Below are 26,421 nucleotides of genomic sequence, written 5' to 3'. Positions count from 1 at the left end.
AAAGCTTGGGAGCACAAGGGCCGGACAGGACGCCCTACAGGATGGAGACATTTCCATCTCGAATGTGGGGCTTTTATTTATATTTCAGCAGCACCGAGAGAGACAGGATCAAGGCCCTGTTGTGCCAGGTGCTGCACACACCCGTGAGACGGGCGCTGCCCCAAAGCGCGGACAATCTAAATGGTCGCATCAGACCAAAGGCAAGAGAGAGGGGAAGTGACTTGCCCAAGGTCATTGGCAGAGCTGCGATGCCAGCCTACTATTTGAACCCAGTGCCCGCGGCACCAGTCACCCAGCCAGGAGCGGCAGAGCCAGAGAGGGAATCTGGGCCTCCAGAGCCCCAGGTCAGCAGCCCCCTCGCTAGCCCGCACTGCCTCTTTGCAGGTCCTCTTGTTGAACTTAAAGTACTGCACAGGATCTTTTCAGGGGGAATAAGGCAAAACGCCACATTTATTAGTAATACATGTATTCATTAACACTGTATTATATGAATATAATATATTAGTTACACTCACACACACACACAAACACACTCCGTCTTTTTGTTACCAATTAGTTGCTCCCCTTAACTTCACTGGCCAGGTGAGTTAGATGGGGGAGGGGGTGGAGCCGGGCTTCTGCCGATCCGGATCGATGCTCCCATGTTGACAAGACGAGACCCCAGGTCCTCTGCAAGACACCTCACTTTTATAGCAGCTTTCCTCTTATGCAAATCTATACCAGATTCAAACTCTGTGTCTGTGTCCATTGGTCCTTTGTGCTGCTTTCTTTTGAGTGTTGTCCCAATGCTGCAAAGAGGGTGTTTTCAAAAGAAGGTGCTTGCTTCTAACCCCCGAGGCCGTCGGTATGTCTGCTTGTCTTCAATGAGCCCACTTGACACGTTTTATTGTCCTTGGGTCTGGCTCCCAGCCCCTCTCCAACAGTTGAGGCTGTCTGGAACTGTTGTTTGTCAGCACCCTGAAGACACTTAGTGGCTGCCAAAAGAACAGCAGGGACTACCCCCGAACAGGATACCCAGGGAACCGTGTCACTGGAGGGTTTTAAGACCAGGCTGGACACACCCTGTCAGGGCCACTCAGGGGTCCCTCGGCTCTGACTTGGCACTGGGCACCCTGAGGCCCCCTTGAGGTCCCCTCCAGCCCCTCGTCTAGGAAACTTCCACGCACGACATGGCTACCCCGGGAGCTCGGGGGCCTGGCCTGCCATCAAAACACGTCGCCAGCAAGCTTGAGGCAGCGGCCGGAGAGTTCCTTTTGGTAGCTCACCCTGGCACCAGCTCGTCCCCAGCCCGCTGCTGGGCCGGGCATTTCTGCCATCCTGGCCTAGAGTACCAGGATCATGACTGCCCCTGCCCCACCCTAGTGCCAGAGGCCTGGGCCTCTCCTGCTTCCTCTCCCTCCCCTGGCTGGGCGCCAGGCCCAGCCAATTCCTGCCCGGGCAGACAGCCCGAGCTGCGGGGACCCGCAGGAGCGGCCAGGGATGCTAGGAGCCCAGGGCAAGTAGAGCCGGTCAGAACAGGGGCGCTGGGCAGCGGCGGCGCTCTCTGAGGTGCATCAGCCACAGAGCGGCTGGGGGGCTGCGAGCTCCAGGATGCGGCTAGGGTGACCAGATATCCCGATTTTATAGGGACAGTCCCAATTCTTGGGTCTTTTTCTTATATAGGCACCTATTACCCCCCACCCCCATCCAGATTTTTCATATTTGCTGTCTGGTCACCCTAGCTGCGGCAGACGGAGGCTGGGAGGGTCACCATCTCTGATGCCCTCCCACCATAGGCCTGGGAGAGATCCGCGAGCAAGGGGGAAGGCGGAGATGGGAGGGGGAAGGTTTCCTGTGAAAAACTGCCTCTGTGCATACCCCTCCCCCCCGCTCTAACCATAGACCCCCATTTCCCTCCCAGAGCCAGGAGAGACCCCAGGAGTCCTGGCTCCCAGTGCCCCTGCTCTAACCCACTAGACTCCACTCCCCTCCCAGAGCCAGGGAGAGAACCCAGGAGTCCTGAATCCCAGTTGTTCTCATCCTAAATGTGAGACTCTTCGTTCTTTTCCCCTCCTTCTCTCTCTTTTCCTCTCCCTCCTTTAGTTTCTGTGACGGCTCCTGTCCGCACTGCGCAGGCCGGGAATAGGCACCCGCTGCTCTGATGGAGGCAGGGCCCTCCTAACAGGTAAGGTACAGGGACACTCATCTTCCACTCTCCCGGCCTTCCCAAACTGCTGACTAGACAAAGCCATCCGCTCACAAGGCAGCCTAGGCTCATCCAGACTTTCCCTCCTTCCTCTCCCTTGTCCCAGCACACGGGGCTGGTTACAGACAAGTACTGGGCGAGTGGGGCAGCTTCCTTCTCAGGCACATTGCCACTCCCAACAGAGAAACTGCTGCTCTTCACACTGTACTGAGCTACTTCCAGCGAATCACTGTTACCTTTCCAGGTTTAGTTCTACAAGCTGTACTAGCCAACAATCCATCGCCCATCAAAAATCCCCCCTTTCCTTCCTCAGACAGGGCTTTAATCTGACCATCCACTTTAATCTGCTCCTGAGAAACATTTTCCTGACCAATGAGATCTTTCTGTGCTTGATATCATTTCAGAGTCACTTCTGAGACATTAGACATTCCGAAACGTCATTCACAGACAAACTGCTTTTTTGCATAGACAAACAGCTCTTTCCCAAAGACAAACTTTTGGAGAAAGTTTCCGCCCAGAGCCAGCGGCTCCCCCTGGTAGAACTTCCGCAGGGGCCGCGGTGGAGCAGAGGAGTCTGATGAGTGGGGCTGGGGTATGATCTGGGTCAGCAGGAGAGACATGGTAAGCAATGCCCCCCTCCATAAGTCTGCAGTGGGTCAGTCCCCTCCTCTCGCGTCATGCAGCTCATCCCCCACCAGGGGCAGTAGCCCTAGTAATCCCTCCCCTGCCCCGACCTATAGACCAGGAAAGCAACTATTCTCCTTAGAATCATGCAATTCATCCCCACCCAGCAGAAGTTGCCATCTCTAATCCACCCCCATGCATCGTACAGTGGGTCATTCCCTTCCTCCATCATCATGCGGTTCATTTAACCTGGGGGGGAGGGGGGGGCGGTAGATTGTGTCGACTGGACTGGACCATCCTCCCCTCCCAAGAGGGGGAGAACATGTTTCCTGGGAGCAGCCCCGTGCACACCAGGGAGGTGAAGTGGAGAGTTCAGGGAGGAAGGCTGGCCTTTCTGGTACGGTGAGTAGGGTGAAAGGGATCCGGCAGCACCTGCGTAATGGCCCCTCCTCCAGTCCCCCAGCACGGGTTCCCAGCGGGATTTGAACCCTGGACCTTCAGCTCTGGGGCATAAAACACTCCTTAGAGCTAAAGAGGGAGCTGCATTAGTTGATAGCTGTAGTAGGCCGTTATCCTATATGTTGATTAGCTTCTGCAGAAGGGACATGACACACACGCTGCCAGCAGGATACACTCTCCCCTTCTCTGCACTAGACAGGGGTCACCTAACAATCCAGCTAACCCAAAACAAGAACATCCAAGGCCCGGGTATTGCTGGGGAGGAGGCTGCCTTAGTGAAGAATGGGACAGGGAGCCTTTCAGTGCCGCACCTCTGGGTAAAAGAGGGCCTGAGGGCAGGGCCTGCACTCAGCTATCTGCTCTCTCTGTTCCACAGCTCCCGCGTGCCCCTGAAGAAGCGCACCGTGGCTCACAACCTCAGGATCGTTGAGAGGAGGATGGAGTAGGTGGCCAGATACCGGGATGAAGTTCTGATACCGTAAGGCAACTGACCGGGGGGCACCACACTGGGGGCTGGGTGGGAGGGGATAGTGAATGGAGAGAGGAGGGAGCAGGGAAAACCAGACACTCCAGGATCCTAAAATAAGAGGGAAAAAGCCACTAAGAGGCTTTAGCTTCCAAGGTGAGATACCAGTGAAAGTGAGGTGAGGGATTATTAGAAATTAAATGCAGAGACCACAAGCTGGGGTTGTGAGTAGGATCAAATCCTTCTGTCCGGCAATATCTCCCAGCAGGCGACTGTCTAGAACCTGCCCCTGCTCCCTGCTGTGTTTGAAAGAAACAGCAATCAGATGACACCCTGTGATGGGGTGTCCATCCCACAGAGGACTGGAAGGGGCTAAGGTGGCCAGGCAGACCCATTAACTCTACATGGTGTCCCTGGAGGAAGAGCCAGGGAGCAGGGAATTGATTGCAAGCAGGCTCAGCTGGGCAGGAATAGGTGGGGCCTATAAAGCCAGGAAGCTGGCAAAAGACAGGGGCTGCTGCTGGAAAAGGGCAGCCCCTCCCTGGGAAGAGGGGGACGTGTTTGGAGCTGGTGCACCCAGAGCAAGGAGGGGAACCAGGAGTAGTAGGAAGCAGTCCAGGGAAGTAGCAGTGAAGGCTGGGAGAGGAAAGCCCAGAACTGCTGGGTTGAGGGTCCCTGGCCTGGAATCTGCTGTAAAGTTCTTTTTTGAACCCTGTTTATGGTCCTGGCCTTCACAACATGCTCTGGCAAGGGTTACACACACATGCTCACATCTTCCTCACCCAGACCCATTTTTGTTAGCTAATCTTTCTATTAAAATAGCACTAGGTCCCCAGTCATGCTCAAGGCCCCATTGTGCTAGGTGCTGCACATGTGCGTGTGACGAAGGGGTTATCGTTATAGATAAAATGAGTGCCACCTCCCCCTCTCAGTCCACTGTTAGCCAGTTGATGTCCTTGTGTCAGAGTGTGGTGTGCCATGCATGCCTAGGCACTGCCCCATTGCACTACTGTTGGAAGGCTGTGCCAAGCCCCGCCTTAGCTCAGCAGGGCCATGTCCCATCTGTTCCTGTCTGCTCTCTCCCACAGGCCGAGTGTGACGACATCTGCGGCGAGCCAGTTCTCCTATTCCTCTATGGAATCCATTCCCTCTTCCCTCTGGAGTCTCAGCTCCTTTTCCCTGGGAGAAGCCTCCGTGACTCGGTCAGAGCCCCTCTGCCACACAAGGGAGATCATGCCTGTCGCAGGCTGGGAAGGATCCACTCATCCCATCCGAGCCCAGCCTCTCCCCAGGCCTCCTGCCCACAGCAGACAAGACCGGCGAGAGCAGACCATGGGTCTGGACCAGACGTCAGCCCATGGCTCAGACTTCAACATCCGACAGAAGCATCTGCAGAGCCAACTGGGGGCACCTCCCCTATCCACTGAGTCGCTGGCCAAGGTGATCCCTAACGCCCCTGCTCTGCGCCCACCGGACAGAGACCCCAGGGTGAAGCTCAACATGAGCAGGGGCCCTTTCCTAAGCGATGAAGTCCGGGAGGAGCTGGACTGTCACGTGCACTCAAAGAGACTCCAGCACAAGCAGGGCTTACCCCTCACCCCCCAGAAACCCCACACAGCTCTTCTGCCTCCAGCTCCACAAACCCCCATCCCGGGGGAGCCATTGCTGGGGGAGCGGGACACCAAGCAGTAATGGGAATTCAACACAGATCGGCCCAAATGTGGATTTACAGCAAAGGTCCCAAGGCCCCTGAGATCTGATGACGGCCCTCAGCGTGCACAGAAGATCCAGGAACCATGTGTGTGCCCCTCGGGATCCCTGCCCCAAAAGGCCCACAGGATCATGGCATCCCCTGATGCCATCCTGGCCAGGCTTGTGCCCACGGCGGTGGTCAAGCTGCAGGAACACGGGGCTCAGAAATGCTCGGAGATCCAAATGAAGGCGTTTCCTAAGATGGTGAGAGAGTCACACAGAGATGCTCCCCTCCTGAGAGAGACTGCCCTGCCTGGGCCACTCCACCCCCCTAGGGAGCCAGGCAAGCCCAGGACAGCGGCATTGCCAATGATGGGACAACAGCCTGCCCACCCTATCGAATGCCACATAAGGCATAAGCATCTCGTCATGCAGTGGGGGCTGCTCACCCTGGACCCAGAGCCCCCGGCAAAGCTGCCTCACGCCGACCCAGCCAGGGGAGCTGGTGTGGAGTTCAGTGAGATGGAGACCGATTTCCTGCTCGATGGGGTCAGGGAGAACTTGGACTGGCACGTGCAGCGGAAGAAGCTGCAGCAGGAGTGGGGTTTGCCGGATGCCCAGTGGAAATCCCTGCAGGCTTTCCTACCCCCAGTTCCCAAGCTGTCCTCCCTGAAGGCAAAGCCCGAGGTTGAGGTGGTTCCCATCCTTGGGGAGCTGCTCTTCCTTGGGATGGATCTTAAAAAGCAGCTGGAGTTCCACATTACAAAGATGCAAGTGCAGCAAAGATGGGAACTGCCCATGAGGATCCAGGATTCCCTGAGGAGGTTCATGTCTCCTTCCCCAGAGGAGAGAGGCCGGCTCTCTCATCCTACGTGCGGAGGCATCGTGACTCCGTACCGGTCACCGTTTCAGCTGCGTTCCAAGAAGGCTCGGTCTAGTCAGTTGCCTCTAAGGGCCCCCAGTCAGAGGTGGCTGGAGGATGTCCATGTCCTACCCACCGACGGAAGGCAGCAAATGGCCAGGTCTTACTCCTGGAAGCATCCTGGGGCAGCAGCTTCGAAAGGGAAAGAAACCCCAGACCATCGCAGCACATTGCAGACAGGGAAGCAAAGCACAAGCTCCTCTTGTTCCACACGTCCTCCAACACCAGTGGAAGATACCACCATGGAGACGGGCAGGAGTGATGGCGCAGCAGGAAACCAGATTAACCCAATCGCTGCACTCTGTGAGCAGGAGTGGATCTGACATCGCCACCTCCGGGAACCGCAGTAACAGAGAAGACGCTCGCAGTGACACTCGACATTTATAAGAGCGAGTTGAGAAAGCCCCTTACCAGTGTGAGTGGCACCAAAGGGACTGAAGAGAAGCTAGAACTGCACATGGAGAGGAAGGTTAACTTGGGAGAAGGCTCCTGCCTGAGGCCAGGGGCACAGGCAGGTGAGGGCAGGGCAGATCTTCTCAGGATCCAATGCCACCAGGTTGCCCCAGAGGCACCAGGCTCTGGGCAGCTGACAAGATCCATCCTTGACTCTCTCGTTGCTGGGCAGGCTGCGCACGACCTGCAGATCAAGCACCTGATGGAAATGTTGAGCAGCTCCCGCCCCTTGGCGGGCCAGGTCTCAGTCTGCCAGCTGTGCCGCAAGGCACATCCAGGAAAGATGAAGGGTCAGAAAACTCAGGAGGAGACACAAGTATCTGCTGGGCTGCATGGTCTACGAGACATCACGGCTCCACATGGGTTCATTGGAACTGTGAATTCAAAGCTCTCCAAGGACCAACTGCCAATCAGAGTCTGCAAGAAGTAAGCTTCGACGGAAGAGACCAGCTGGCTCTGTAGGTGCTGACTTGCCCAGAAGATCCCATGGAATTCCACAGCGATGGACTCCAGGAGACTCCTCAGTGTCATCCAACCATAACAAGATGCCAGTGGTGTGGCTCCTTCCAGCAGACAGGAGCAAGACTTAGGATGGAATGGGGAAAACGGCCCCCACCAAGCAACCAAAGATGGTGTCCATTGCTACAAGTACAACAGGGCTTTCGCAAGCTGGGGAGAAAGCAACTGGGAGTCCTGACGGTTCTCCTCCAAAGCCACCAAAGGCTTCCAGAGCTAGGACACCATCCCCTTCAAGGAACAAAGTTCCAGTTCTCAAACGGATCTTAATGTGCCTCAAGCAAACCTTCTCCAAACTTCAAAACAAAGTGAAGTCCCAAATGTCCAAGGACCCTCGTTCAAGAACACCTGATACTAAATTTACAAAGCCACCCTTTTGGAAGGCAAGGGCCTCCAAGGGTGTCCGATAGTCGTATAAGTGCCTACCCTCCATCAAACAATACAATTTTAATAACTTAAACGGTTACTTTTTTAAAACTCTACAGTATTTACATCCCTAGCATAGAGAAAGGCCTACCCCTTTTGTCTTCCGGTAACTGAATGGAGAACCGAACAGAGAACTGAATGTGTTTACCATGGGTCTGGAACAGAACGGTAACCACAAGGTACACCGCAAAACATGGAAGTCATGATTTATGCCAAAGGCAATGGTTTCGGGAATGAGGTAATCAATATTAATATGTATGAATATATGTTATAATATGTTAGCCTATCTAGTAAGTGTACCCGAAAATTTGTCTGGGTGAGGAAATAAGATTTGGGCATGGTAGGCTGGGCACGGATATGAATATTCAGGGCAGTGTCAGGACCCTATAAGAGGGCAATCAACTATGCAAAGGGGGTCGCTCTTTCTATCTTCTGTTAAGCTTTCAGCTCAGCTTTGGCAATATAGCTTAGCTACTCCATCCTCCAACCTGATCTTTGCCAACTTGGGGAGCCTGGACCATCGAATTCATTGGACATGCCAGAGCCGAGGCTGATCCTGTCTCTCACTACCGGGTCTCCAGGGAAGGGTGTGAGGATGCTAGTTTAAATAGTCTTTTAGAATAGAAATTTTACCACCAGGGACCATAGAATTGTTTACTTCTTTGTGACTCTGTGTTTTGTATCTTTGATTATTCTTTCATTCGTTTTGATAAAGATCTTGAAATGTTGGTATTGTCCTCAGTATAAGTGTCCTTGCCACACACCCCAAGGGGCCGCTCATGACATTGAACTTGCTGAGTTCTCTAATCCTGGAGCCTGAATTCGGACAAGAACCTAAAATATCTTCTGGTCAGATCACTGTTGAGCCGTAATAAACTAGCCCATAAATTCAGGTCAACAGTAACTGGGGTTTTTTGAAGGTGGGAGCAGGATAAAAACGCAAGAAATGATACGGGAGCGGGTAGGAGTGGGTCTTGCGGGGCAGGACCGGAGCAGGATTAAAAAACAGTCCGGCGCCGGGCTCTAGTCCCATCCTTGGGCCACTTCCACCAACATCTGCTACGTACCTTACTGCTCTCTGCCCGCGTCCTGTTTGGGCTAAGGCAGTGGCTCTCAACCTTTCCAGACTACTGTGCCCCTTTCAGGAGCCTGATTTGTCTTGCCTACTGAAGTGCTTTATAAATAAGAGACTGGTCAAACACACCTCGATCTACCATAGATGAACAATTAAGTTAACAATCAGCTAAAAACCACTAGCTGGACCAGGATAAGCCGTCATTTAATTTCAACTTGGTTACTGTGTCAAAACAATTGTATTATTGCTGTACTACTGTGTTAGCATTGTACTGTTGTATTATTGCTGTACAACATTGACAATGTGCATAACCTTGCTAAACTGTTTAACCAACACACAGGTAAAAAACAAACAAACAAATGGCAGCAAACAAGGAAAGGCAAGGAAAAAACAAAGTGGTAAACAAACAAAAAGTTACATAGTAATTACAAATGGGGTAAACAAATGGCCTCTTAGTACCAGTCATAATTTGGGTCAGTGACACTGCATCCTAACTGGTTTCAGAGTAGCAGCCGTGTTAGTCTGTATCCGCAAAAAGAAGAACAGGAGGACTTGTGGCACCTTAGAGACTAACAAATCCTAACTGAGGCACATGTTATTCAAAACAATCGTGTTCAGTGTCTGGGTACAATACTACATCCTGACACAGCGCTATTCGATACATTGGTTACTGTCCATTCTGTAGGTTATCTGGAAAACAGCATCCATAAGAAACAACTGGATCTATGTCAACTACTGGTGTATCGCAAAGCCATGCAACCAATGGAACAGAGAAGTTAGCCACTTCTATTTCCTGCCCAGTGAAGCTTACCAGAGGGTGACAACCAGCAGTAAGGATAACCTATAACATGAATGGACAGTCCTGGCTAGTAACTAATTACAATATAGTTATATATAAAGGCCTCAGTGGTAGTGTCACTACTCCAAATTTCTGTTTTTCTTCTCATATACATAGCACTGTGGGACACACCATCACAATCCCTATCCCAGTATTTCAAAACACTCAGCCTACTACTACTAATAAAACAGGTAATAACTGAAATTGCCCTAATAGGAGTGTGTTTCTATCTGTGTCACCAAAGTAAAAGGGCCAAAGTACAACATCAGACTGGAAAAACATGGTTATAAGGTGGTGTCATATGTACACATACGTACTATACATATATGCCCATACACACTACAAATATATATGTCATATCCACATAATTCATATATATTAATTATTTGGGAGTGCCTCTAAGGCTCAATCATACTACTACATTCCTCAGTCATGGTCCCGGGCCTAACATTCCCAGGCCCACCATAAGGAACTAAATAATAATTAAATAATCAAATCTGCCTATCAGTCATACGTGGAAATGTGCAGACTAAAAAAACAGATGGGGCGTAAGTGTATGGATTCTGCCACTGACTCACCTGATTGACTCACCTCGGGCAAGTGTGTGCCTAGGTTTCCCCATCTGTATAACGAGGATACAAACCTACCTTCCTCACAGGGGTGTCTGAGGACTAATTAGTTAATGTCTGCAAAGTGCTTTGAACATGCAAAGTGCTACGGAAATTATGATCATCTACGTTATTAACGATCCCTTTCATGCTCCTGGACTCCTGCGTTCTATTCCCACCAAGTCACCGTGCCTCAGTTTCCCTGCCTGTACAGCAGACAACATGCCTCTACCTGCTGCTTCCCAGAGGCTTGTGAGCATTCTGTGGTGCTTGGAGCAGGTGGCTAGCAGCAGAGTGTTCTGGCAACAGGACGGCTGAGAAATAGGCGTATCCCACTTTGACTTCCCCTTCCTCCCTCTGAATGAAGAGCAGCTACAGGTGACCCTGCCTTGCTCATACTCCTCCCTTTTCCCCTCCCGGTCAGTCCCTCCCTCCAGGAGAGAGCAGCCGCTCCCCCGAGAACCCTCCCTGATGCTCCGCTTCTGCTCCTCCCGTCCGACCAGCTTTCCCAGCGTCCGCTGCGTCCGGACAGCGCCTGCTTGCCGAGCTCTTCAAACGTAGCCACGCAGGAGCTGCATTCCCGGCTGTCCTCGATAGAGGGCTCCCGCTGCCTCTGCCCCAGCTCCGCACCCCACAGACGGCAGACACACAATGCTATTAGACGATCCTTAACTCACTGTTCTCCCGCGGCGCTGCCGGGCCCGGTCTGCTCCCATCCGAGAGGCTGCTCTGTCCTGCTGCAGGCGTGGGGGCGGGGATCACGGCTGCACGTTTCTTTCTTTGCCTGCAATAAATGGCAAGTCTGTGTGCTGGTATCAGAGGAATGGGAGGTACTGGACCGAAGCTCACACTGACCCCTCTCCGCCTCTGCCCCCCACCAGCCAGGCATGGCCAACTCCTGGGACCCTCCTCCCTTCACCAGCCTTGCTCAATGCTCCCCAGGACCCTCGGAACCTCCTCCCCTTCTGGATCCCCTGGCACCATCTTCTCCCAAACGCTCTTCCCCCAGCTCACGCTGTCCGTCCCCCCGGCACCCCTCGGGCCCCTGCATCCACTCACAGGGCTGCCCGTAAATTACGCAGCATGGTTTCAGGTGATTTGCAAGACCCGCCCACCCCTCGTAACACTAACACCAACACAAAGACACGGAATTAACGCACTGGGGGTGGGTGGGTCCTTATGTCATTGATATACAGCCCCACACCTTTCCTGTGCGCCGACACCAGCCTTCTCCCCCACGGCTCTGCACAGATAGGGACTCCCCATCTCAGCTCACCCCCTGCACCTCCGGCTTCTCCTGCACGCCCTGTCTCCTTGGCCGCCACCTCCCACTCCTGGCTTTGCATCTATTTCATGCCAACCCAACGGGTGTGGGACGGTCCCACTCACATGGCAGGCACCTCCCTGGACTCCTCCAAGTCCCTCCACAAAACCCACTTTTCCTGGTCTCCTCTCCAGCCACTGCCCTGGGATTGATTGCACTCATGCAGCACTCCAGAACCACACGAGCTCGCTGAGCTATGGGTCAGGCAGACATTTATACCATAGTGCTAATCCCCCATATCCTCCAGCCTTGCTGGCAGAGTGACTAACCTGCCCCCCCGAGCACCACCCCCACCAGGGCATGCTACTGATGAAGGCTCTGTCACCCACTCCCCTGCTGCATGTGCCCTACAGCTAGCCAGGATGGCCAGCAGCGGCTGAGATGCATTTTTGTCACTTTTCCTCTGCTGGCACCCAGGAGGCCTGGGCTACCTGCGCTCCCAGGGGCACAGCACAGTTGCCACCTTTCACATGGTAAATAAGACCCCCGACTTTCACAAGAAGCCAAAAATCAAGCTAATCCCATTTCAAAACAAGCCAAACCCTGAGACCCCCAACACTCTGTGACTAGATCCCCTCGGCGTGCAGGCTGGGACTGTGGTGGGCCCGCTGTGCACCCGACTCTCTCCCCCCCTTGCCCCTGCTTGCCGGGAGCCCATCAAAAAAAAAAGAAGCAACAAGCTACAAGCCAAACAAGCAAAAAGCTACAAGCCAAACACTAGCCAACAAGCAACTCACAAGCCAATGAAGCCAAAAACAAGCCCAATTTCTGCATTTTTTCCGTGGGTTTGGCATGTCTGGGGCACAGACGTCTCAGCTCAGGTTCCTCGCTATGGAGAGCCCAGTCAGGGCTGTGGGCCTCCTCTCCCTTCCCCCTGCGGGCGACCCCCTTCGGGCTCTCAGCCCGACCCTCTGCCCTCTCAGCCTCGTGAGAGCGTCCAGGTGGAGCGGCTCTGCGCACAGGCGGTCAGCGAGGAGCAGACGCTGGAGAGAAATGGGGGTCACCAGGAACCCCAGGGTGTAAGTTCCAGGAGGGAGACAGCATTTGACCCTTAAAGTTGGGGGCCCTGACAGTGAAGCCAGAGGTTCCTAACGAGTCCTCGCCAGTGGAGGAAAGGAAAAACCATGTTGCAAAAAGACTCCGATGTCTCAGAGCACGCTCCAAGCAACGGGCAAGAGACACATGAGTGGCTGAGCAGGCAAACCTGCGCTCAGAGGCTCTGAGGGGAGCTATCGCAATGGCTGGAATAGAGAGAGGCCAGGAAAATTAGACTGAAAAGGAGGATTTTAACAGCAGCACAGAGCATGCAACATCTGCCTCCCCTTCTCCCCCAACAACGCACAGACAGGAACACCAACAGCCATGTCTCCACTACAAACATCGGCAGAGACGATCCACGTGGGCATCCAGCGCGTGTATCGCTCATGCGCCGACACGCTCAGCTCTGGACTCGGCGCTGCGCGTACTCGGCAGCAGCGTTTGTGTCAATGCGAAGCCCAGTGCATCATGGGTAGGGATCCACACGTGCCATGCATTGCCAGCCGGCACACGGCCTTCAGGGAACTTTTCCCTGTGTGTCGTGGGACGGAAATGACGTCCCCAGGGATCTCTGGGAGCTAGGGGTCAAGTTCCCAGCATGCAACGGTCTCCATCCCATAATGCCATCCAAAGCCCATCGTTTTGGGACCTTTTTAAAAAATCCCACAACCCCGCCCGGAATTTTTCGGTGGCCGCCGTCAGAGAGCCCTCGGAGCTCTGCGCTGTTCTCACGAACGCTGCCAACACAGGACGTGCGATGCTCCTGGATCTGCAGCCCCGCAGGGAGCAACTCCACCCCCATCAACATGCTCCGCTCTCTGGTGTTCCCTCTCCCCTCCCAGGAAACCCCTCTGGCAGCAGCAGTGACTTCACCCCCCTCGCAGGCACACAGGAGGAGGGCAGCAGGGAATGGCGCTCAGCTAGCGAGGCGTTAGGGCCAGGCGGGCGGCCCTAATGGGAACAATGAAATTCCAAGAGGTGACAGCCCAGCGGGTCCAAAACCAGTAAGACAACAACTGTACAGCTCAGCTACCCCCGTCGTCGTTCCTGCAAACGGAAACGGCAACAGGGCTGAATTTCCTTGCATGCTAAGAAAGGGAAATAACCCCCGTGTGGACACGGAAAAGCCAGAGCCTCCCTACACAAAACAGCCACGGCTTGGAGATCGTCCCTGCTTGCAGGATTCTATCGGCAGATAAGCCAGAATGCCTGGTGAGATGCTTTGGGCAGTTCTTAAGTCACAGCGTTGCCAAGGCTAAGTTCCAAAAATCCTTAGTCGGGCGCCAAAAATCAAGACATTACAAAAAGAATCAGTTTGGGTTCTTCTTTGCCTTCTGCTCTCTGATCAGGTGAGTCCCATGTTCAGGCTGTTCTCTGCCACATGAGGATTAAGACACTATATATCTGTGTGTGTGTGTATCTGTATGCATGTGCATGTGTGTGTGCGTATCTGTGCATGAGTCTGTGTGTGCGCGTATCTCTGTGTGCGTGTGCACGCATATCTGTGTGCGTGTGTGTGCGTGTATCTGTGTGCGTGTGCACGTATCTGTGTGTGTATGTGTGCATGTATCTGTCTGTGTGCCTGTGCGCGTGTATCTGTCTGTGTGCGTGTGTGTGCGCGTGTCTGTGCGTATTCATATCTGTGCGGGTGTCTGTGCGCGCGCGCGTGTCTGCGTGCGCGTGTATCTCTGTGTGTGTGTGTGTGTGTTTTGTGTGTGTGCGCACACGCGCCTATGTGTGCGAGTCTGTGTGTGCGTGTCTGTGTGCGTGCGTGTCAGGATGTGTGTCTTTGTGTGTGTATCTGCGTCTGTGTGCGTATCTGTGTGTGCCTGTGTGTGTGTGTCTATCTGTGTGTATATGTGTGTTTGTATGTCTGTGTCTATGTGTGCGCACGTGCACACACAGACACACACACACCGGGGAGGGATAGCTCAGTGGTTTGAGCATTGGCCTGGTTGAGAGTTCAATCCTTGAGGGCCATTTAGGGATCTGGGGCAAAAATATGTCTGGGGATTGGTCCTGCTTTGAGCAGGCGGTTAAACTAGATATCTCCTGAGGTCCCTTCCAACCCTGATATTCTATGATTCTATGATAGTGTGTGTGTATGTATATATGTGTGTGTGTGTGTGAATATATGTATATCTTTGGGATGCGTGTGTGTATGTATGTATGTTTATCTGTGTAACTATATGTGTGTGTGTGTAGGTCTTTGTGTCTGTCTGTGTGTGTCTATATATAAACACACACACATTTTATATATAATGAAAGCTAAGCTTCTCACAATCACCTGACTCCAGGAGCTGGGGGCTTAACTCCCACCCACAAAATATCATGAAACTCATGATTAAAATCACAAGAGTGGACACAGTGCTGGACACCTCCCACTAAGAAAAACCCTAAAAACAGAATAAAAGCTGTGTAAATTCAGAAATATTTGTATATGATTCATGGAGGCTAGGTCCATCGATGGCTATTAGCTAGGATGGGCAGGGATTGTGTCCCTAGCCTCTGTTTGCCAGACACTGGGAATGGGTGACAGGGGCTGGATCACTTGATCATTACCTGTTCTGTTCATTCCCTCTGGGGCACCTGGCATTGGCCACTGTCGGAAGACAGGATTCTGGGCTAGATGGACCTTTGGTCTGATCCAGTCTGGCCGTTCTTATGTTAACATCTGAAAGTCCTGCTGGAATAGAAAGGGGCAGTAATTTTAAAAAGAGAGACAAGATGGGGGAAGTAATATCTTTTATTGGACCAACTTCTGTTGGTGGAAGCGACAAGACGTCAAGCGCCACAGAGCTCCTCCGGTCTGGAGAAAACAGGCAATTTAAATTACTCTTTCCAGGGCACCTATTGTGTCTTTAACTTGTTTTGCAGGCAGCACAGAACATGCTTTCGGCATTCAGAGATAGAACGGAAATTCAGAATCCTGGCAATGAGCTTTTCCAAAGCAAAGTGCAAACTTTACCTGATCTACCCTCACGTCCTACATAAAGGTGGGGTTTTTTGCCAGTGGGGAAACTGAGGCACGGGGCATGAGTAACATGAATGAATGAACTAGATTAAAATGGATTGACAAAAGGATTAGTAGAGGCAGCCAGGCTCAGCAGTGCCGCAGTACGGATCTGGAAAGTCAGCCTTGCGATCTTTTGCCTCATCTCTTCGTCCACCCACAGCGTTTCCAAGCAGACACTCGGGACCAGAGATTGTTCAATGGTCCTTTCGCAACCATCTGTGCACAGACCTCCTTGGAGTCTGTAGTCTGAAGTTAAAAGCAATGCCAGGAGACCTCACTGAGCCCTGCATGCTGTCTCCGGAAATTTAATACACGCAATCAGGGCTTTTAAGCTACTATAGCATCCACCATGGCACTCAGGACAGACTCCAGGAGCAAACCTGGGCATGCAGCCTAGACCTGCGATGGGATTCAAACTCCCCTTAAAGCTCCAAGAGAACCAGCAGCTCAGAAGCAGATGGTTCTGCATCAGCCCCTCTTCTCTCACTTGCCCTGGTCACAATCCCAGGGTCACGTCAGCAGACACCACCACCAGCAGGTCTCACATCACGATAATCAAAGGTGGCACTCCTACCACACACCCTACCGGCCCAAGGCCTGACAGCTCCTTCTGCAATGACAGCTCCTAACACGCAGAACCCCAGGCCTGGTCTGTGCAGAGCTCCTCTCCCCACAATTCTTCCCTGCTGAATTTCAAAGCCTGGGATCGATCCAGGAAGCATGAGCCAAACTCCCCCTGGCTACCAGCCACTCTCATAATAGACACCTGCCTGCAAAATCGTAAGGGCCCCTTGAAACCCCTTTTGCACCAGTCTAACCCTGTGCTGAGCGATCTGTCCCAACTCATACTGAGTGCAAACCCTCTGATTTCTTTCCCCGGACCTGGAGAAGAGCTGTGCGTAGTTCAAAACCTTGGACCTTTCTCCAACAGAACTTGGTCCAAGAAAAGAGAATAGCTCACCACCTTGTCACTCCCATAACAGGTAGGAGAGATCAGAGCCAATTTTTCAGACAGGAATTCCAGCCTCCTTTAATGTCCAAGTTGCATAAAGACTGGTCTCCTTTCATTAAAGGACCAGTGGCTTTTTAGATCCCTCAACCACCCTCTTTTCTTTTCCCCACTTATTTTAAACATCAACAACTATAACAATTCTTTGACTTACATGTGCACACTCATTCCTGGCTGGTTTCCAAAGCCCCACCGGCAGAGTGGACAAAAATCTAGGTTTAAAAAAAGAAATCAGATTTTTATTTCATTTGGATTTTTGTATTTAAATTCAATACATCTGTTTGAAAATAAACCTCTGAAATTATGGCACCTTCCTTAAGGCCTAAACTTCCTACAGTCTATTCAAATCATTGACATTAAATTAAAAAAGTGAACATTAAGCAGTATAGGGTTTGCTCCTGAATTTTTAGAGGAAGTGAAATCACTGAACTGGTGGAAGTCACTGTCTGAGCACCTGGAACTAGAGTTTGGGGACGTGCTAAACCCCAACTTTTGACAGCAGTTGCCTCTTTTCCAAGTGCAAGGAGAATATTTTCTTCATTTTTGAAGGGTTAATCAATTTGTCTTCAGGAAAAATAACTCAAATACCTACTGCAAACCAAGATTAAAATCAGTGATTTAAAACAACGTTTCCTGCTTGCTGATTTAAACTATCATCAAAATTGGTGCTTTCAATTGCTTGGATTGAAAATCAATTCACCCTGGACACAGGCCTAAACTGTCATGTGGCCAAGTGATTTTGGGAGGCCCAATCCCAGATACTGCCAAGGGACCTGATTTTCAGGAGCGCTGAGCTCCTCCCTCTGAGCCAGGGAGCTCTGGGTGACAAGTTGGGCACCTAACCCCCCCCCCCCGCCCCAAGAGTTTAGGCTACAGAAGCTGGAAATGGAACATGTGCCCAGTACAATTGCAGCTGTTCCTGTCACAAGCCTTTTTTTTGTTTTTTAATTCTAAGTTCACTGGGGCAAAAACTCCCCCCCGCCCAAGCATTAGGTGCTCCCTGGATTCCCTACAACTAGCACCAGCCTTTCCTAACCCCCAGCCAGCCCCAGCCCCAGCCCCAGCCCCAGCCGCTCTCCCCGTGGGTCTGTTCTGCATGGAGGGTCCTTACGCTGCAACGCCCCCCTTGGCCCCCCGCCCAACAGGGCTCTTTGCAGCGGGAAGTTACCCGGGCTCTTGTTTCCTTGCAGGGTATTTCTGTCTGCCCCCCTGCCCGCACCTGGGGAACTCCCTGCGGGGTTGGTTTAATGCCTCACAAAACCCACCTCCCGCAAACCGGAGGCTGCCGTCCTCCCAAGCACCCCGCCCTAATCGCCACAACGTGTGGGGGGGGTCTGTTTGCTGGGGGTGGGGGGGCCTGGCCCTGACGTGGCCTCTCATGGGTACCTGGTCAGTACCGAGCCGAGCCAGCCTGCCCCGGGCACCCTGCAAACACAGATTCAAACCTCCTTTCAGGGTCACATCCCACCCCCAGGGGACCGACCTCACCCGGCCTCGGCTGCACAGGGCACCTGCCGACCCCACGGGCATTGCAGCAGGCAGCGGGGCGCAGGGTGTCTGCTGCTCTCCTTTCCGGGGGGCTGCGAGCAGGGGCTGCAGGGAACCCGAACCTCCTCTGCCCTCCCTTCGCCAGCAACATACAGCCCTGCCACCTCCCCCGCCCCAAAGCTCCCTTCCCCGGGGAAAGGGCGGAGCAACCGGCTACAGAAGCCAAGGTTTTGCACTTGAGCAGGGAGCGTGATTCTGTACTGGGGCAGACAAAGCATCCAGCCTTGCACTGCTGTGCAAAGCACCCCGCCCGCACCCCGTGCAATGCCAGCCAGACTGCACCTGTACACCGCCCATGTGCAACACCAGCCAGCCTGCACCTGTGCACTGCCGCCGTGCAACGCCAGCCAGCCTGCACCTGTGCACCGCCCCCGTGCAACGCCAGCCAGCCTCCACCTCTGCACCACCCCCGTGCAATGCCAGCCAGCCTGCACCTCTGCACCGCCCCCTTGCAATGCCAGCCAGACTGCAACTGTGCACCGCCAGTGTGCAACGCCAGCCGGCCTCCAACTCTGCACCGCCGCCGTGCAACGCCAGCCAGCCTCCACCTGTGCACCGCCGCTGTGCAACTCCAGCCAGCCTCCACCTGTGCACCGCTACCATGCAACGCCAGCCAGGCTACACCTGTGCACCGCTGCCGTGCAATGCCAGCCAGGCTGCACCTGTGCACTGCCCCCGTGCAACTCTAGCCAGCCTCCACCTCTGCACTGCCCCTCCACGGCCCCCGTGCAACGCCAGCCAGCCTCCACCTGTGCACCGCCCTCATGCAACGCCAGCCAGCCTCCACCTGTGCACCGCCCCCGTGCAACGCCAGCCAGCCTCCACCTGTGCACCGCCGCCGTGCAACGCCAGCCAGGCTGCACCTGTGCACCGCCACCATGCAACGCCAGCCAGACTGCACCTGTGCACCACCCCTGTGCAACGCCAGACAGCCTCCACCTATGCACCGCCGCCGTGCAACGCCAGCCAGCCTCCACCTGTGCACCGCCGCCGTGCAACGCCAGCCAGCCTCCACCTGTGCACCGCCACCGTGCAACGCCAGCCAGGCTGCACCTGTGCACCGCCCCCATGCAACTCCAGCCAGCCTCCACCTCTGCACTGCCCCTCCACAGCCCCTGTGCAATGCCAGCCAGCCTCCACCTGTGCACCGCCGCCGTGCAACGCCAGCCAGCCTCCACCTGTGCACCGCCGCTGTGCAACGCCAGCCAGCCTCCACCTGTGCACCGCCGCCGTGCAACGCCAGCCAGGCTGCACCTGTGCACCGCTGCCGTGCAATGCCAGCCAGGCTGCACCTGTGCACCGCCCCCGTGAAACTCCAGCCAGCCTCCACCTCTGCACTGCCCCTCCACGGCCCCCGTGCAATGCCAGCCAGCCTCCACCTGTGCACCGCCCCTCCACAGCCCCCGTGAAATGCTACACAGCCTCCACCTGTGCACCGCCCCTCCACGGGCCTCGTGCAATACTACACAGCCTCTATTTGTGTATTGCTCCTCCATATTCCAGCAATGCCAGCCAGCCTCTGCTTGTGCATTGCCCTTCCACAGCCCCTGTGCAATGCCAACCGGCCTCCACCTGTGCACCGCCCCTCCACGGGCCTCGTGCAATACTACACAGCCTCTATTTGTGCATTGCTCCTCCAAATCCCAGCAATGCCAGCCAGCCTCTGCTTCTGCACTGCCTCTCCACAGCCCCCATGCAATGCCAGCCAGCCTGCACCTCTGCACCGCCCCCTTGCAATGCCAGCCAGAATGCACCTGTGCACCGCCAGTGTGCAACGCCAGCCAGCCTCCAACTCTGCACCGCCGCCGTGCAACGCCAGCCAGCCTCCACCTGTGTACCGCCGCTGTGCAACGCCAGCCAGCCTCCACCTGTGCACCGCCGCCGTGCAACGCCAGCCAGGCTGCACCTGTGCACCGCTGCTGTGCAACGCCAGCCAGGCTGCACCTGTGCACTGCCCCCGTGCAACTCCAGCCAGCCTCCACCTCTGCACTGCCCTCGTGCAACTCCAGCCAGCCTCCACCTCTGCACTGCCCCTCCACGGCCCCTGTGCAATCCCAGCCAGCCTCCACCTGTGCACCGCCGCCGTGCAACGCCAGCCAGCCTCCACCTGTGCACCGCCCCTGTGCAACGCCAGCCAGCCTCCACCTGTGCAACGCCGCCGTGCAACGCCAGCCAGGCTACACCTGTGCACCACCGCCGTGCAACGCCAGCCAGGCTGCACCTGTGCACCGCCCCCATGCAACTCCAGCCAGCCTCCGCCTCTGCACTGCCCCTCCACGGCCCCTGTGCAATGCCAGCCAGCCTCCACCTGTGCACCGCCGCCGTGCAACGCCAGCCAGCCTCCACCTGTGCACCGCCCCTCCACGGGCCTCGTGCAATGTCAGCCAGCATCCACCTGTGCACCGCCCCTCCACAGCCCTCGTGCAATGCTACACAGCGTCCACCTGTGCACCGCCCCTCCACGGGCCTCGTGCAATACTACACAGCCTCTATTTGTGTATTGCTCCTCCATATTCCAGCAATGCCAGCCAGCCTCTGCTTGTGCATTGCCCTTCCACAGCCCCTGTGCAATGCCAACCGGCCTCCACCTGTGCACCGCCCCTCCACGGGCCTCGTGCAATACTACACAGCCTCTATTTGTGCATTGCTCCTCCAAATCCCAGCAATGCCAGCCAGCCTCTGCTTCTGCACTGCCTCTCCACAGCCCCCATGCAATGCCAGCCAGCCTGCACCTCTGCACCGCCCCCTTGCAATGCCAGCCAGAATGCACCTGTGCACCGCCAGTGTGCAACGCCAGCCGGCCTCCAACTCTGCACCGCCGCCGTGCAACGCCAGCCAGCCTCCACCTGTGCACCGCCGCTGTGCAACGCCAGCCAGCCTCCACCTGTGCACCGCCGCCGTGCAACGCCAGCCAGGCTGCACCTGTGCACCACTGCCGTGCAACGCCAGCCAGGCTGCACCTGTGCACTGCCCCCGTGCAACTCCAGCCAGCCTCCACCTCTGCACTGCCCTCGTGCAACTCCAGCCAGCCTCCACCTCTGCACTGCCCCTCCACGGCCCCTGTGCAATCCCAGCCAGCCTCCACCTGTGCACCGCCGCCGTGCAACGCCAGCCAGCCTCCACCTGTGCACCGCCCCTGTGCAACGCCAGCCAGCCTCCACCTGTGCACCGCCGCCGTGCAACGCCAGCCAGGCTGCACCTGTGCACCACCGCCGTGCAACGCCAGCCAGGCTGCACCTGTGCACCGCCCCCGTGAAACTCCAGCCAGCCTCCACCTCTGCACTGCCCCTCCACGGCCCCCGTGCAATGCCAGCCAGCCTCCACCTGTGCACCGCCCCTCCACAGCCCCCGTGAAATGCTACACAGCCTCCACCTGTGCACCGCCCCTCCACGGGCCTCGTGCAATACTACACAGCCTCTATTTGTGTATTGCTCCTCCATATTCCAGCAATGCCAGCCAGCCTCTGCTTGTGCATTGCCCTTCCACAGCCCCTGTGCAATGCCAACCGGCCTCCACCTGTGCACCGCCCCTCCACGGGCCTCGTGCAATACTACACAGCCTCTATTTGTGCATTGCTCCTCCAAATCCCAGCAATGCCAGCCAGCCTCTGCTTCTGCACTGCCTCTCCACAGCCCCCATGCAATGCCAGCCAGCCTGCACCTCTGCACCGCCCCCTTGCAATGCCAGCCAGAATGCACCTGTGCACCGCCAGTGTGCAACGCCAGCCAGCCTCCACCTGTGCGCCGCCGCCGTGCAACGCCAGCCAGCCTCCACCTGTGCACCGCCGCCGTGCAACGCCAGCCAGGCTGCACCTGTGCACCACCGCCGTGCAACGCCAGCCAGGCTGCACCTGTGCACTGCCCCTGTGCAACTCCAGCCAGCCTCCATCTCTGCACTGCCCCTCCACGGCCCCCGTGCAATGCCAGCCAGCCTCCACCTGTGTACCGCCCCTCCACGGCCCCCGTGCAATGCTACACAGCCTCCACCTGTGCACCGCCCCTCCACGGGCCTTGGGCAATACTACACAGCCTCTATTTGTGTATTGCTCCTCCATATTCCAGCAATGCCAGCCAGCCTCTGCTTGTGCATTGCCCTTCCACAGCCCCTGTGCAATGCCAACCGGCCTCCACCTGTGCACCGCCCCTCCACGGGCCTCGTGCAATACTACACAGCCTCTATTTGTGCATTGCTCCTCCAAATCCCAGCAATGCCAACCAGCCTCTGCTTCTGCACTGCCTCTCCACAGCCCCCGTGCAATGCCAGCCAGCCTGCACCTCTGCACCGCCCCTCCACAGTGCCCATGCAATGCCAGCCAGCCTCTGATCCCTTCGTGCAGTGCTCCTCCACATCCCAGCAATGCCAGCCAGCCTCTGTTTCTGCATTGCCCCTCCACAGCCTCCGTGCAATGCCAGCCAGCCTCTGTCTGTGCCTCTACTCCCCCATGCAATGCTCCCCACCGTCGGTCCGTGCATTGCCCGTCCACGGCCCCCGTGCCATGCCAGCTTCTGTCCATGCGCTGCCCCGTCACTGACCATACAAAACACGAGGTGCCCGCGCATCACCTCCCCCAGGAAATAGCAGCACCCCACGGGGAGACTGCACTAGACACAGTCAGACTCACCTGAACGGCCACAAGCCCCGGCAGCTTTGCAAAGCAGGAAGTGTTAGCAGTTCCCAGGACAAGCAGCAGGGGCTGCACGTCTCCTACTGCAGGGAGCCCTGGGCAGGGAGCCCTTGCATGTGGCTCTACCCTCTGTTTGCACTGGCCCTCCCCAGTCCTCAGGCCAGCCCTGGGCAGAGTGGGGCCACCGCAGTTGAGTGGAGTTAGTTGATTGCAGGAGAGGAAGGCATCTGTTTGCAACTCCCCCACCCCAGCTCTGGTCAGAGCAGCTGTAGTTAGTTTTATGTTCAGCCCCTAGCTGCACATGGATTTTCATCCATAGCTCTCAGAACACTTCACAAAGGACGACAGTATCATTATTCCCATTCTACATATGGAGAAACTGAGGCACAGAGAATGGAACTCCATGCCTAAGGTCAGCCAGCAGGACACTGCGGGCGCCAGGAACAGTCATAGGGTTGCCAACCCTTCCGGATTGACGGGAGTCTCCCGGAATCGGCCTCGATCTCCCGGTGGCTATTGAAAGCAATCCGGGAGATTTTAATAGGTCGCTAAAAGTCCTGGGGGCTAAGGCAGGCTGCTCCCTACCTGCTCTGGCTCAGAACGGCTCCCGGAAGCGAGAGGCACATCCCTCTGGTTCCTAGGCACAGGGGCAGCCAGGGAGCTCCACGCGCTGCTCCCGCCCCAAGCACTGACTCCGCAGCTCCCACTGGCCGGGAACATACTGGTCATCTTTGCTTTTCAGCTCCTGCAGGAGAAGAGCAGACACTGAACTGATAAACGCTGCTCTGCAGAGCTTCAGCACAAGGCAGAGAACCTAACAATCAATATCCTGCATCTGCCCCTTCCTCACTAGGTCAGAGCCTCACAACAGATTCTCAATATACAGGAAGGAACCGAATGCGCCCGAGGCATGTGTGTCACCTGCAGGGCAGCTCTACGCAGGCAATCATCTCGAAGAATCATTGTTACCACCATGAGGCCCAGTTCTTCACAGTGGGTTCTAGCTTCGCTACACCCTTAGTGCGATGAGCGAGTACCACACACCATGGTTGGTACTTGGAAGCTCAGTATAGTGCGTGTTTGCCTGTCTTTAGCTGCAGAGTTGGAAGTCGGAGGCTGTTTTCAGGAACTCCTAAAGGTGAATAGGTAGAAGAAGCTGGTGCTTCAGAAGCAACATTTTTCATGAACTTATGGTTGTAGATCTGCCTGGCACATGGACATGTTTTTCAAACATTAGTTCTCGCTATGTCAAAACACAAAGGTCCATTGGTTTACTCTGGGCTGTGACATCACTGGCTACCCGACTAGGAATCCAGAGCCCGGTTCAGGGTTTGGGGGGGCAGGTCGGGGGGCACCCGGTTCGGCCCGGTGCAGGGTTCGGTTGGGGGAGCCCGGTTCGGCCCGGTTCAGGGTTCGGGAAGGCTGTTGGTGGGGCCCGGTTCAGGGGCCCGGTTCAGCGTTCGGGGGGCGGTTGGGAGGGCCCAGTTCAGCCCGGTTCAGGGGGGCAGTTTGGGGGGCACCCAGTTCGGCCCGGTTCAGGGTTCGGGGGACAGTTGGGGGGGGTGGTTCGGCCCAGTTCAGGGTTCGGTGGGGGCGGTTCGGGGGGCCCGGTTCAGGGTTCGGGGGGGGCGGTTCGGGGGGCCCGGTTCAGGGTTCGGGAGGGCGGTTGGGGGGGCCCGGTTCGGCCCGGTTCAGGGTCCGGGGGGGTCCCGGCCCCCCGCTCTCACCAGCGCTTGGCCTCCGGCCGGGCCGCAATCCGCTCCTCCTGCTCCTCCCAGTTCAGCGACGGGCGCCGCAGCTCCCCCGGCCCCTTGGGCTCCCCCTCGCCCAGCGCCACCCGGCTCATGCCGCCCCCAGCCCAGCCGGGCCCGGCCCCAGTGTCGCTAAGCAACGCGGCGCGCGGCGTCGGGGGCGGAGCGCAAGCTCCGGCGGGGAGTACACTTGGGCCCCGCCCCCTGCGAACTCGCGAGCTCCGGCTCCGCCCCCTGCAAACCTGCGCTCGGGCTCTGCCCCCTGCAAAACCGCACTCGGGCCCCGCCCCCTGCGAACCCCCACGCTCCGGCCCCGCCCCTTGGGAACCCGCGCTCCGGCTCCGTCCCCTGCAAATCCGCGCTCCGGCCCCGCCTCCTGAGAACCCGTCCCTAGTTCTGTGTGTCTGCCCCGTCCGCCCTGCAAATCCCTCCCGGCCTCGCTGCAGCTCCGGGGGCCTGCCCCCCTCCCTGCTCCTTGCACCTCCGCCCCTACCCCTCTCAGGGAGCCTCCCTGCGTCTCCCTGCACCTGCCCTAGGGGTCCAGGGTCCTGTCCTGCCCCCCCCTCCCCGCCCATAGGCTCCCTGCACAGCCCCAGGCTCCCTGTCCTACCCTCCCCCGCTGCAGCTCCCTGACCTTCCCTCTACCCCTGCTCTGGGCATCAGCCTCCCTGCACCTGCCCTAGGGGTCCAGGTTCCACATCACTGTCCTGCCCAGTGCCCGCCCAGCATCGCTGCTCACAATCAACCCCTCTCCATCCTGCTTCCAGCCTCATCGTTTTTCTGGTGTCTATCGGGACCACCTGCTATTTTACGTCTATCCAGAAGCCCTATGGGGTGTCCTTACACTGGCCCCTACCTGGTTTGTCGTGAGGTTCAGGCTGTATTCAGAGTCCCCAGGCGAGGTTCACGTCTGTTCTCTCCAGCAGGCTCCAGCCCCTTCCGTCTGGCCTCCCCAGAACCGCAGGTCAGCCAGTGGCCCAACCAAGTCCCAGTTAACTCTCGCTCCCTCCCCACCCAGTTCCTGCTCCCTCCTCCCCACATCACCCAGCCCCTCCTCTTGCTCCGCTCCCTCCTATCTGACATCTCCCTGCTCCTCAACACACCTCTTCTCTCGGCCTCTCCATCAACATCCCGTTTTATTGTCAGGATCCCAACTCTCCCTCTAAGGCACCGCGTCCCAGCATGGCCTGTGTGCGCGCATGTGCAAAGTGAAGCGGAGCAGTGGGAGCAGAGAGAGCTGCATGGCTCCTGCTCCCTCTTCACTTCCTGCCCCTTCAGACTTGCTAGGGTCCATGGCAAAGGCCGCTTGGCCTCCAGCCAGGCTGTGATGCAGAGGCTCCGGGCCCTGATCCGCTCCTCCTGATCCTCCGAGTTCCTGGGGTCAGCAAGGCAGCTGCTGTCTGAATCAAAACGTGCATTGCCCTCTTGGCCACGGCATCTACTCATGAAACCTCTGTTCAGCCCACTCCTGCTCTGGTGGTGGCGGCACCATAATCCCCAGTTGCTACACAACTGCAAACTTCCCCTAACCCAGCAACTCATCAAAATGGCCAGACTGGGTCAGACCAAAGGTCCATCTAGCCCAGTATCCTGTCCTCAGACAGTGGCCAATGCCAGGTGCCCCAGAGGGAATGAACAGAACAGGGAATCATCAAGTGAGCCATCCCCTGTTGTCCATTCCCAGCTTCCACCAAACAGAGGCTAGGGACACCATCCCTGCCCAGCCTGGCTAATAGCCACTGATGGACCTATCCTCCATGAATTTATCTAGTTCTTTTTTTGAACCCTGTTATAGTCTTGGCCTTCACAACATCCTCTGGCAAGAAGTTCCACAGTTTGACTTTAC

The 26,421-nt window shown here is 56.2% G+C and overlaps 2 long non-coding RNA genes across 3 annotated transcripts; one reads left to right on the top strand and one right to left on the bottom strand.

Annotated features, from left to right (window-relative positions):
* Positions 1 to 1,981: 1,981 nt before the first annotated feature.
* On the top strand, positions 1,982 to 8,471 carry LOC135977535 (uncharacterized). The gene is made up of 3 exons (XR_010594993.1): positions 1,982 to 2,164; positions 3,645 to 3,746; positions 4,823 to 8,471. It is a non-coding gene; the product is annotated as an uncharacterized LOC135977535 (long non-coding RNA).
* A 103-nt stretch (positions 8,472 to 8,574) lies between these two features.
* Positions 8,575 to 18,282, bottom strand: LOC135977532 (uncharacterized). 2 transcript variants are annotated; one of them, XR_010594989.1, is made up of 4 exons: positions 18,135 to 18,282; positions 16,806 to 16,863; positions 15,189 to 15,312; positions 8,575 to 11,048 (listed from the first exon to the last, which is right to left on the bottom strand). It is a non-coding gene; the product is annotated as an uncharacterized LOC135977532 (long non-coding RNA). The 2 variants fall into 2 exon arrangements; XR_010594990.1 differs by having other exon boundaries at positions 18,140 to 18,282.
* Between the last annotated feature and the right edge of the window lie 8,139 nt (positions 18,283 to 26,421).

The sequence above is a fragment of the Chrysemys picta genome, unplaced genomic scaffold (assembly GCF_011386835.1).
Source record: "Chrysemys picta bellii isolate R12L10 unplaced genomic scaffold, ASM1138683v2 scaf3, whole genome shotgun sequence".
In the NCBI taxonomy this organism is placed as follows: Eukaryota; Metazoa; Chordata; order Testudines; family Emydidae; genus Chrysemys; species Chrysemys picta.
This window is presented reverse-complemented; position numbering and strand designations above follow the sequence as displayed.